The 11,724-nt window shown below is 44.9% G+C and overlaps 1 non-coding gene across 1 annotated transcript; it reads right to left on the bottom strand.

Moving 5' to 3' along the window:
* Positions 1-10,249: 10,249 nt before the first annotated feature.
* On the bottom strand, positions 10,250-10,322 carry Trnak-uuu (transfer RNA lysine (anticodon UUU)). The gene has a single exon. It is a non-coding gene; the product is annotated as a tRNA-Lys (tRNA).
* Positions 10,323-11,724: the final 1,402 nt, after the last annotated feature.

The raw sequence follows: 11,724 nt of genomic DNA, 5'->3' as shown, positions 1-11,724 counted from the left end.
ATCTTGCTTGGCACATACTCATCTAACGCATATTGTACGATGGTTTTGAACTTTGTCCACTGATCCTCAACACTATCAGATGTCAAGGAAATTGTATAAGAGTAACAAACTTCACGTATACAAATACAACAAAAATTGTCTGTGTTTGAGCACCTAACTGTCAAACAGAAACAATAAGTAAACGATTTTTTCTCAGAATAGTCCTACGTTTTTGAGTAAAGACCAGGAATAATAAAGGTATATACCCGTCATTTAGATGTTCTCCCCACAAACGATTTTGTCATAGCTTCTATTCAGTGTTGTTGCACCAACGATCATCAGTCACTCAAAACATTCAAAGAATGTTAAAACGTTACATAATTGAGACTTCTCCTAATCCATATTTTAGCCTGTGCTTGTGTGTACCCAAATCTGAAAGCAAGGTAAGATTACTTCTGATGTGAGGGTCATAAATAAAATAGCTGTACCCATGAGAACATATACAGAGCATATAGGCGAACTAATACAAAAGCATCATGTAGTTTGTTACCTAACACACATCAAACTCTGAGCCTCATACTGGCAGGTGAAATTGAATGAGGAATCACTGACATTTGGAATAAATATTAGTGTTGGGATATTTATTTCAGCTTTGAACTCTTTTCAAGGGCCCGTATTTGAAAGTAAACCTATTCTCTTTGTAGATGACTTACTGATAGCTACACTTTCACGAGACGAGTATCTGGAAATTTTATTGAGAGTGCCTGCAATGTTTAAAGATGTAGTTATTATAGCTAATTTGCATAAATCTAATTTTGCACTCAAGGATACTAATTTATAAGGCACCTGAGAGATGCAAAGGGTATTTTACCAGATTCAGAAAGGATAAGAGCTGTGAAGAATTTTCCAATAACAAGAACACAACAACAATCGAAAGGATTGCTAGGGTTGGCCTGGTTTTTAAGGAGATTTATACCCAATCAATTAATGAATACAGAGCCATTATTGAATCTATTAAGGAAAAAGGTTACAAGGCAATGGACGTCAGAATTTCAGTCCGCTTTTGAAGCAATTAAAATGCCTTGGTGGAAGCTAAGATTTTACTCCATCTGGACATGTCACTGGAATTTGGTTTCCAACAGATTCATCAGATATCGGTTGAGGCATGTGCTTATTTCAAATAAGACCACTTGATGGGAAACTCATATTCTCTCGTACTGCATTTGCGAGCCAGAATCTGACAGATTGTGAAAGCTCATACACGACAACTGAGTGGGAAACCCTGGAAGTTGTGTGGGCAGTCAGCAAGTATCGCTATTACCTGTGTGTAGCAAGGCCGATATAAAGAGAACAGCCAGGCATCAATAAATCCTTTTAAAAACTTCGCTTATTGCTGGTGGGTGATGTTGTCTTCAATCAGTAACATTATCTGTCATGAATGGTTGCTGTGGTGTACCATTATTCATGTTACGCCACCAGATAATTAGGATTTGAATTATAGCCTGGATTATGTCTTTTCTCTTTTCTAACTGGACGCTTATGATTCACTTTAAACTGATGATTTTCTTCGTTTGGTCTATTCCTTTTAGATTGGTATTAAAAGAATGCTGCACAGGGTAACTTCCATTAGAATTCTGTATTTGTTGGTTTATTTGCGGACTGTAACTGTTGTACACATTTTCCTGCAAATACTGATTGTTAGATCCTGACATCTTCTTGAATCAAATCAACAGAATCAAGAACGGAGAGAAAATCTCCTTTGAAAAATTAATCAGTTTTTTCCTTGCATCAAATGATACTTTCGATTTCAGCATTCTAAAATGTCCATTTGTGCAAATGGACCATCCCAATATGGAGCTTTACTGAGATATTTCTCAAAGTACTGGCGTAATGTGCCATTCCTAAATGAAAATGTCTCTGAATTGAACACTTCTTTCCTAAGAGTTTCATGTATTCCTCTGGACCAATATTTTGCGAAGAATGCACGCTCTAATTACTCATACGTTTCGCATGCATCTAAGATATCTGTTGCCCAGAGAGCGCTAACACTTTGTAAGTATCCTAAAACGTAGCCGATATTCTGCCTGTCATTAAATGATCGCGATAATACACCAGAAAAACTTTCTATCCGGCAAAAACAGTTGACAGTGTCGGTGTTTTATTTACTTTTCTTCCATCAACATTGCCGTGTAAATATTTGTGGTTGGTGGTGTCGCTTGCGCATACTGTTGATTGTTGCCCATAAGGTGATATGACCGCTCCTCGTTTGTTTCCGAGCTGTGGGGCGAACTGTGTTGGCTCTCGGAGTGCTGTAGTTCAGTGCCACTTTCCTTTATAGACCCCGAATTCCTTTCGCTTCTCTGCTTGTGTTTTCTATCTAATTTGAAATCTGTGATTTCTACTTCAAGAAATCTGAACCTATTTGGCTTTTGACTTATTGTACATTGAAGAGCGAAAGAAACTGGTACACCTGCCTAAAATCGTGTAGGGCCCCCGCGCGCACGCAGTAGTACCACAACACGACGTGGCATGGACTCCACTAACGTCTGAAGTAGTGCCCGAGTGAATTAACACGATGTATCCTGCAGGGCTGTCCATAAATCCGTAAGAGTACGAGGTGGTTGAGATCTCTTCTGAACAGCACGTTGCAAGGCATCTCAAATATGCTAAATAATATTCACATCTGAGGAGTTTGGTGGCGAGCGGAAGTGTTCAAACTCAGAAGAGTGTTCTTGGAGCCACTCTGAAGCAATTCTGGACGTGTGAGATGTCGCATTGTCCTGCTGGAATTGCCCAAGTCCGTCGGAATGCACAATCGACATGAATAGATGCAAGTGATCAGACAGGATGCTTACGCACGTGTCACATGTCAGAGTCGAATCTAAACGTATCAGGGGGTCCCCCTATATCACTCCAACCGCACACACCCCGCACCATTACAGAGCCTCCACCAACTTTGAACAGTCCCCTGCTGACATGCAGGGTGCATTGATTCATGAGGCTGTCTGCATACCCGTACACGTCCATCCGCTCGATACAATTTGAAACGGGACTCATCCGACCAGGCAACATGTTTCCAGTCATCAACATACCAATATCGGTGTGAAGCTTTGTGTCGTGCTGTCATCAAGGGTATATGAGTGGGCCGTTGAAGGTCCAGCATTGAAATCTGTAGCAGTTTGAGTAAGGATTGCACTTCAGTCACGTTGAAAGATTCTCTTCAGTCGTCATTGGTCCAGTTATTACAGGATATTTTCCGGCCGTAGCAATGTCGGACATCTGATGTTTTACCGGATTCCTGATATTCACGGTACACTGGTGATATGGTCGTACGGGAAAATCCCCAGTCATGGACTGTGCGGCTGGTCCTGGTGGAGGTTCGATTCCTCCCTCGGGCATGGGTGTGTGTGTTTGTCCTTAGAATAATTAAGGTTAAGTAGTGTGTAGGCTAAGGGACTGATGACCTTAGCAGTTAAGTCCCATAAGATTTCACACACATTTGAACATTTTTTGAAAATCCCCACATCATCAAAAAATGGCTCTGAGCACTATGGAACTTCTGAGGTCATCAGTCCCCTAGAACTTAGAACTACTTTAACGTAACTAACCTAAGGGCATCACACACATCCATGGCTGAGGCAGGATTCGAACCTGCGACCGTAGCGGTCGCGCGGTTCCAGCCTGTAGCGCCTAGAACCGCTCGGCCAATCTGGCCGTCCCCACTTCATCGCTGTCTCGGAGATGCTGTGCCCCATCGCTCGTGCGCCGACTATAACACCACGTTCAAACTCACTTAAATCTTGATAACCTGCCGTTGCAGCAGCAGTAACTGGCCTAACAACTGCGCCAGGCACATGTCTCATACAGGCGCTGCCGACCGCTGCGCCGTATTCTGCCTTCGTACACTCCTGGAAATTGAAATAAGAACACCGTGAATTCATTGTCCCAGGAAGGGGAAACTTTATTGACACATTCCTGGGGTCAGATACATCACATGATCACACTGACAGAACCACAGGCACATAGACACAGGCAACAGAGCATGCACAATGTCGGCACTAGTACAGTGTATATCCACCTTTCGCAGCAATGCAGGCTGCTATTCTCCCATGGAGACGATCGTAGAGATGCTGGATGTAGTCCTGTGGAACGGCTTGCCATGCCATTTCCACCTGGCGCCTCAGTTGGACCAGCGTTCGTGCTGGACGTGCAGACCGCGTGAGACGACGCTTCATCCAGTCCCAAACATGCTCAATGGGGGACAGATCCGGAGATCTTGCTGGCCAGGGTAGTTGACTTACACCTTCTAGAGCACGTTGGGTGGCACGGGATACATGCGGACGTGCATTGTCCTGTTGGAACAGCAAGTTCCCTTGCCGGTCTAGGAATGGTAGAACGATGGGTTCGATGACGGTTTGGATGTACCGTGCACTATTCAGTGTCCCCTCGACGATCACCAGTGGTGTACGGCCAGTGTAGGAGATCGCTCCCCACACCATGATGCCGGGTGTTGGCCCTGTGTGCCTCGGTCGTATGCAGTCCTGATTGTGGCGCTCACCTGCACGGCTCCAAACACGCATACGACCATCATTGGCACCAAGGCAGAAGCGACTCTCATCGCTGAAGACGACACGTCTCCATTCGTCCCTCCATTCACGCCTGTCGCGACACCACTGGAGGCGGGCTGCACGATGTTGGGGCGTGAGCGGAAGACGGCCTAACGGTGTGCGGGACCGTAGCCCAGCTTCATGGAGACGGTTGCGAATGGTCCTCGCCGATACCCCAGGAGCAACAGTGTCCCTAATTTTCTGGGAAGTGGCGGTGCGGTCCCCTACGGCACTGCGTAGGATCCTACGGTCTTGGCGTGCATCCGTGCGTCGCTGCGGTCCGGTCCCAGATCGACGGGCACGTGCACCTTCCGCCGACCACTGGCGACAAGATCGATGTACTGTGGAGACCTCACGCCCCACGTGTTGAGCAATTCGGCGGTACGTCCACCTGGCCTCCCGCATGCCCACTATACGCCCTCGCTCGAAGTCCGTCAACTGCACATACGGTTCACGTCCACGCTGTCGCGGCATGCTACCAGTGTTAAAGACTGCGATGGAGCTCCGTATGCCACGGCAAACTGGCTGACACTGACGGCGGCGGTGCACAAATGCTGCGCAGCTAGCGCCATTCGACGGCCAACACCGCGGTTCCTGGTGTGTCCGCTGTGCCGTGCGTGTGATCATTGCTTGTACAGCCCTCTCGCAGTGTCCGGAGCAAGTATGGTGGGTCTGACACACCGGTGTCAATGTGTTCTTTTTTCCATTTCCAGGAGTGTATTTGGGCACTCATGCCTATCTGTATAGCTGTTTCTTTGGAGCTTCAATGTAGTTCACGTGTTATAAAACTATCATGATGTAAATTATCTCTCGACAATTTCACGACTGCTTCAGATATGCCTTTATTTACGCAGTTGATAACTTGACTTTCCTTCGTTCAACCCAAGCATCTATTTCCCTGCGAAAACGACTGCTTATGCTCATTGAACTTCTGTTTTATTAGCTTTATGTTTCCTTCAGACAACTTTCCGATAAAGCACACCCCTTGTGTATTTGGAAAGTGATCTGTGGATACCATCGCACGCCATGTCCTAAGAGCACCTCTGACAATTACCAGGCGGTCAAAGAGTTCATTATCTGTGAACAGCACGACTGTTATGCGCGGGCGTCACAGCATGCTGCAACCACATATCTAGCCGTATGTCCAATGGAACATCTTCCAGCAGGCCAGGTAGAGTTTCTTGCAATAGTGAAGGTAATTTGTCCCGGTAAGTCGAGGAGGTAGACGGACTGGCCCAGTCAGATGGTCACCCACAATGCCTGCCCAAATGTTGAGCGAAAATCGTTCCTGGCGTCCGTGGACGTACGTGAGGTGAGGATCTCCCCTTGCCCAGTAATGAACGTTTCGAGTGTTGTAAAGGCCATCCCGATGTAAGGTGCACTCGTCGGTAAACAACACAATGGCGGAGAAGTTTGGATCTCGAATGACACATCCAGTGATGTGTAACAGTAAAGTCTTTGAAGGTAAACGAAGAACAAAAAGGTGGCATGAACGTCCATTTACAGAAGGTGTTCGAAGTGATGACCATTGGTATCAATGCAGTGATGCAATCTTCTTATCATGGACTGAGTGGTATTCCTTATCACTTCGGCACTTATCGAAGCTCATGCTCTGACAATTCTCTCTCAAATATCGTGCAAATAGTAAATATTCGCCAAATACGGCGTATCCATTAACTTGTAAACATGATTCGATGGTTTCGCAATACAACACTAATAGGAACGGTAAGACTACTATCGTCGAATCAAGCGAATGTGAATGACGTATTCCTTCGAAGAACAAGTCGATATTCTTCTCATTTACAGAGAATGCCAACGAAATTCAGCCAGAGCTAGAGACTTATACGCTGAAAGATATGCTCAATGTACTCACTCCACAAGTCGTACAAATAAATATGTGCATGATAAATTGAGAACAACTGCATCTTTAACGCATCGGAAACATGTGGGACAAACGAAATTTACTAACGAGGAAACGGAAATTGGTACTCTTGTCACTGTGGCTCGAGATCTTTATGTGAGTTCGCGTCAAAGTGCGAGGGAATCTGGCATGAGCCAGAGTAGAGTTGTTCGTGTTCTGCGTCGCCATAAATATCGTCTTTACCATATCAGTTATCAGTTTCCACCAAGAATTAACTGATACGGATTTTATGCGTCCCATTAAATTCTGCCGATGGGCTCAGCTTCAGATTCAGAGGGGTGACACATTTATTAATTTGATTTTATTTACTATCGAGGCTACATTCACGAATCATGTAAACGTTAATTTGCATAACATGCATTATTGGGCAACTGAAAATCTATGTTGGCTGCAACAAGTTGCACACCGAAAACCGTGGTCAGTGAATGTATGGTGTGGAATTCTGGAGGACAGAATTATTGGCCCCTATTTCATCGAAGGAAATCTTAATGGTAGGAAGCACATCACATTCATGCAAAGAACATTAGGTCTGTTATTGGAAAAATCGTTGGATTGGACGCGAAGGAGACGAGTCGTGGCCAGCTCGTTCGCCAGACTTGATGCCTCTAGATATTTTCTTGTGGAGATTCGTAAAAGACATTGTTTATAAAGATGTTCCAACTAAGATGTTCCAACTACACCTGAAGATATGCGAGAGAGAATTGTCAGAGCATGTGCTTCGATAAGTGCCGATGTGATAAGGAATTCCATCCAATCCATGACAAGAAGATTGCAGCACTGCATTGATACCAATGGTCATCACTTCGAACACCTTCTGTAAATGGACGTTCATGCCACCTTCATGACCTTCGTTGACCTTCAAAGACCTTACTGTTACTCATCACTGGATTCGTCTCGATAGCCACTATTAGCATCAAACTATAGCATCCCATTAAAAAAAAAATCAAAGTTAATCTGCATATCTCTGAAGAGACTCCACCTAGCAACAAAAAACCAACGCATATTATGACCCCCGTTGTCCCATACAAGTTTTGTCCCACAAACTTTTCAGCTTTTATAATACTTTGGGAGTTATTCTTGGTGGCAATAGTTAGTGACTCACCCTGTATATATACACAGGATGGAGAAAAATTATGTCACGAAATTTTAACCCTGGACAGCTGATGCCAATATGAACAAAAATTATTAATGTTGTGTAGGTCGTCAACGCACCATTTTTAAACAACCAAGAGATTTGCCACTACGCGCTCCGATTGGCCGTGGGATTGCCCTGTTGCCGTTCATCGGTTGACGGGCATCAGTTCACACACACACAAACGTCTCTCACCCCGTCACTGCCTCAACGTGATATGCACAGATGTTGAATAGGTCTTGTTGCATGTCTCCACCTCATGTCAGAGGCATTCATATCTAAGCTTCGCTTCAGAGCATACACACGTCACTTGCGATTTAGTCATACAGTAAGCATGGCTGCACAGCATTCGTTTGAAGAACAATGATATATGGTTCTTGTTTATGGACTAGCCGACGGTAACGCGCACGAAGCTCAGTGGTTGTATGAGGAACGGTACCCAGCAAGACGCCACCCACACCCGCAAACGTTTTCAGCAATTCACCGGCGACTTGGCGAAACAGGCTCGTTAGCAAGATATCGTGGTGATATTGGAAGACCTCGAACACGACGGGATGCTGCATTTGAAGAGAGTGGTCTCGAGCGCTTCGAGGAAGTACCTATGACAAGTACTCGAGTGGTTGGACACGACATGGTGGTCACTCATCAGTTAGTCTGTGAGGTTTTAAGGGATGACGGTCAGCATCCATTTAGTTTCCACCCTGTCCAAGACCTATATCCTGTGGCGAACAATAAACACAGGCTAGGATTTTTCCGGTGGTTTCTGTGACGTGTCGTCCGAGATCCAGACTTCCCCACCGCTGTGTTGTTTACCGACGAGTGCACCTTCCATCGGGATGGCCATTACTGGACAAAGGGAAATCCTCACCTCACGTACGTCCACGGACGCCAGGAACGATTTTCGCTCAACATTTGGGCAGGCATTGTGGGTGACCATCTGACTGGGCCAGTCCGTCTACCTCCTCGACTTTCCGGGACAAATTACCTTCACTTTTTGCAAGAAACTCTACCTGGCCTGCTGGAAGATGTTCCATTGGACATACGGCTAAATATGTTGTTGCAGCATGCTGTGACGCCCGCGCATAACAGTCGTCCTGTTCGCGGATAATGAACTCTTTGACCGCCGGGTAATTGGCAGAGGTGCTCATAGGACATGGCCTCGCGATCACCAGACCTCACGCCACCGGACTTTTTCCTGTGGGATACTTGAAGTTTCTCGTTCACCCACCCAGACGTGAACCACCTAGAAACGAACAGGAATTAATGGATCGCATTCAACATGCCGCCAATCACCTCAGGGCAAACACCGTTCGACGTTACCATGCTTGTGTCGCGTCAGAGGGTCGCCAGTTCGAGCACCTGCTTTAAAAAATGGTTCAAATGGCTCTGAGCACTATGGGACTTAACTTCTGAGGTCATCATTCCCCTAGAACTTAAAAGTACTTAAACCTAGCTAACCTAAGGACATCACACACATCCATGCCCGAGGCAGGATTCGAAACTGCGACCATAGCGGTCGCACAGTTCCAGACTGTAGCGCCTAGAACCGCTCGGCCACCTCGGCCGGCCACCTGCTTTAAGTAAACAATGTCCTAGCTACAGAAAAGGCCCTTTTCAGGGCAGACACCATTTGTAAAAGACTTTCTGTGCGCGAACTAACAGCTTTTCGTGGGTTTATTCCCGATACGTCTTATCATGAAACTACAACTGGTGTGTCGGGACCCCAGCGGATCCGCCCCCAGGCCCCCAGAGAGGAAGGCTGGCTCGGTACCATCGAGCGCGCGGGCCGCCTTGGGTACATCGCGATCTCCGGCAGGCAGTCATGCGTTGTCCAGAGCATCCGGCAACAGGGCAACCCCACGGCCAGGCGGAGCGAGTGGCGCCAAGTTTCAGTTGTTGACCTACACAACATTAGTAGTTTTAGTTCCTACTGGCATCAGCTGTTCACGGTTAAAATTTCGTGACAGTTTTTCTCCACCCTTTATATATATAACCATTTAATATAATAATTGAAGCACGATGTAGAGTTGTAAACAACCAAGCGCCTTTCAATTGTCTTTATATCAAGCGTAATCAAGTGTATCTGTTAAATGTGTAATGTCTTTTAAGTGACACTATGAACATAATATACAGTGGAGACTACAGACAACAAGTAGCGCCACATAGATTTTTTACGCTACTTCCCCTGTAAGTACAAATTATTGTTACAAATTCAAGTTTTTAGTCTTAAAAATGCCTTTTGTAAAAAACTGTTTTTGTCACTAGCGTAAGTCCCAACATACGTTAGATGGCCCTTGGAAAGGTATCTGTGCTCGTCACTAACTGTTATCAACACTTACAGGGCTCGTGATGCAATCGTTTTGCCTATTCGTCATATTTTGAATGAATATGCACCTTTTCAGCACTGAACCACGGAACGTTATCACATTTATTTCTTATAGAGAAGGGTAGTCAACATTTCAGTACGATTTTAATGGCTATATTTTGCACATGAGCTCTTGTTGTGTTTCACATAATATATTTCAGTGTAGGACAGGTATTTACGGTGATTTTACTATCTTTTCCGAGACATGGTCACTAATGTGATCGAAATATGCGAAACAAAATTTGCGCCCGAACAGGGACTTGAACCCTGGACCCTTAGGTTAAAAGCCTAATGCTCTACCGACTGAGCTATCCGGGCTCCATATGTTTCCGTGCTCTAATGAGAGATATAGTAGTTCTGTAGTGTCTTACAGTAGTTTCTATCAAATGAATATATATCGTACACTGAATGAACGCACTTCTCGCTGTCCGTGATGCTACGCTCGAATGTCCATTAAAGTACTGCGTAACGAGACACCAGAAAGATAGAGGCAGATTGGGATCGGTCACAGCAAAGAAAAAGGTGAAACGCGTCTCGGAGAAATAAATTACAGTACAGCAAGAAAAGGTAGTTTTTATTTACAAAACAAATATTTCTGTGCTTGCTGCGGAGGGTAGACACGCAATCAAACTTGTGAAAGCAGAATTTTCTCGTAACTATACTGCGTACTATTCGGTATGACATTTGGCAATATTTGAATTCATGTAATTAGTAGGCTAGAAACTGCTCCAGGACAAGACAGATTTGTGTAAGTAAGCGAATTAATGTCTTAATTTCATAAAATGATTATCAACCGTAACATTCTTGCACATTCCACTGGTTGGCTGTTTTGATCGTAATAATAATCACATAACAAGAACTAACACGAAAAATTTTTTGCGGGGTCTCCCTCTGCTCTAAATGTTATTGAGAAATAGACATAACTCTACAATTAAGTTTTTTTTGTATTGGGTATAGTTCTCGAATAGTATGAAATAGTGAACTAGGGCATACACACGAAGCTTGGTAGTAAACTTAACTTTCCTTGTGGATATCACGCATCTGACAGTCTGGGACTATATAGAGTATTTATTTCCAGGCTAATCAAACTGCAGAGAGAGTGCCGCATTTACCTGCAGGCACTTATTGAAGGACATTAATGGAGGCTGTGTGCATCTTTCGCCTTTGTGACGGCGTGAACTCTGCTGGAAAGAATGAGGTGCCTGAATTTGTGAAGGAATGACAGTGAATTCACTCAAGAGCTGAAACCAGAGGCGGTAGTGATGTTTGACGCGGGGATATGGAGCAAAGCCAACCTTCTGATTCTTAGGCTCGTTTCACACTGGGACACTTGTGACGGTCACCGGTGACTGTGGCGAACTCTCCTGGGCCACTGGTGTCCCACACTGCAGCTGTTGCCAACTGATTAGTTGGTGAAATGGACTCGAGCGAGGAGGAACTGTTGTTAGTACTTGTAATGAGGAGGAGGAGGAGAATGAAGACAAAACGTTCATTACACATACATCCACTGCTACGTGATCGGCTGGAGAAAGGATTGTATTACACCCTTTATGACGATCTGAGACAATCTGAGAAGAAGTTTTTTCAGTATTTTGGAATGTCAGAAACTTCATTTGATGAACTACTAGCATTCTCCTTGTAGGTTATTAACCTCCGAGCCTCGTACAGGGGTAGAAAATATATTTCGCTATTCTTGTGGTCCGAAAAATACGGTATTAAA

Source organism: Schistocerca cancellata, chromosome 9, assembly GCF_023864275.1.
Source record: "Schistocerca cancellata isolate TAMUIC-IGC-003103 chromosome 9, iqSchCanc2.1, whole genome shotgun sequence".
Lineage (NCBI taxonomy): Eukaryota > Metazoa > Arthropoda > Insecta > Orthoptera > Acrididae > Schistocerca > Schistocerca cancellata.
This window is presented reverse-complemented; position numbering and strand designations above follow the sequence as displayed.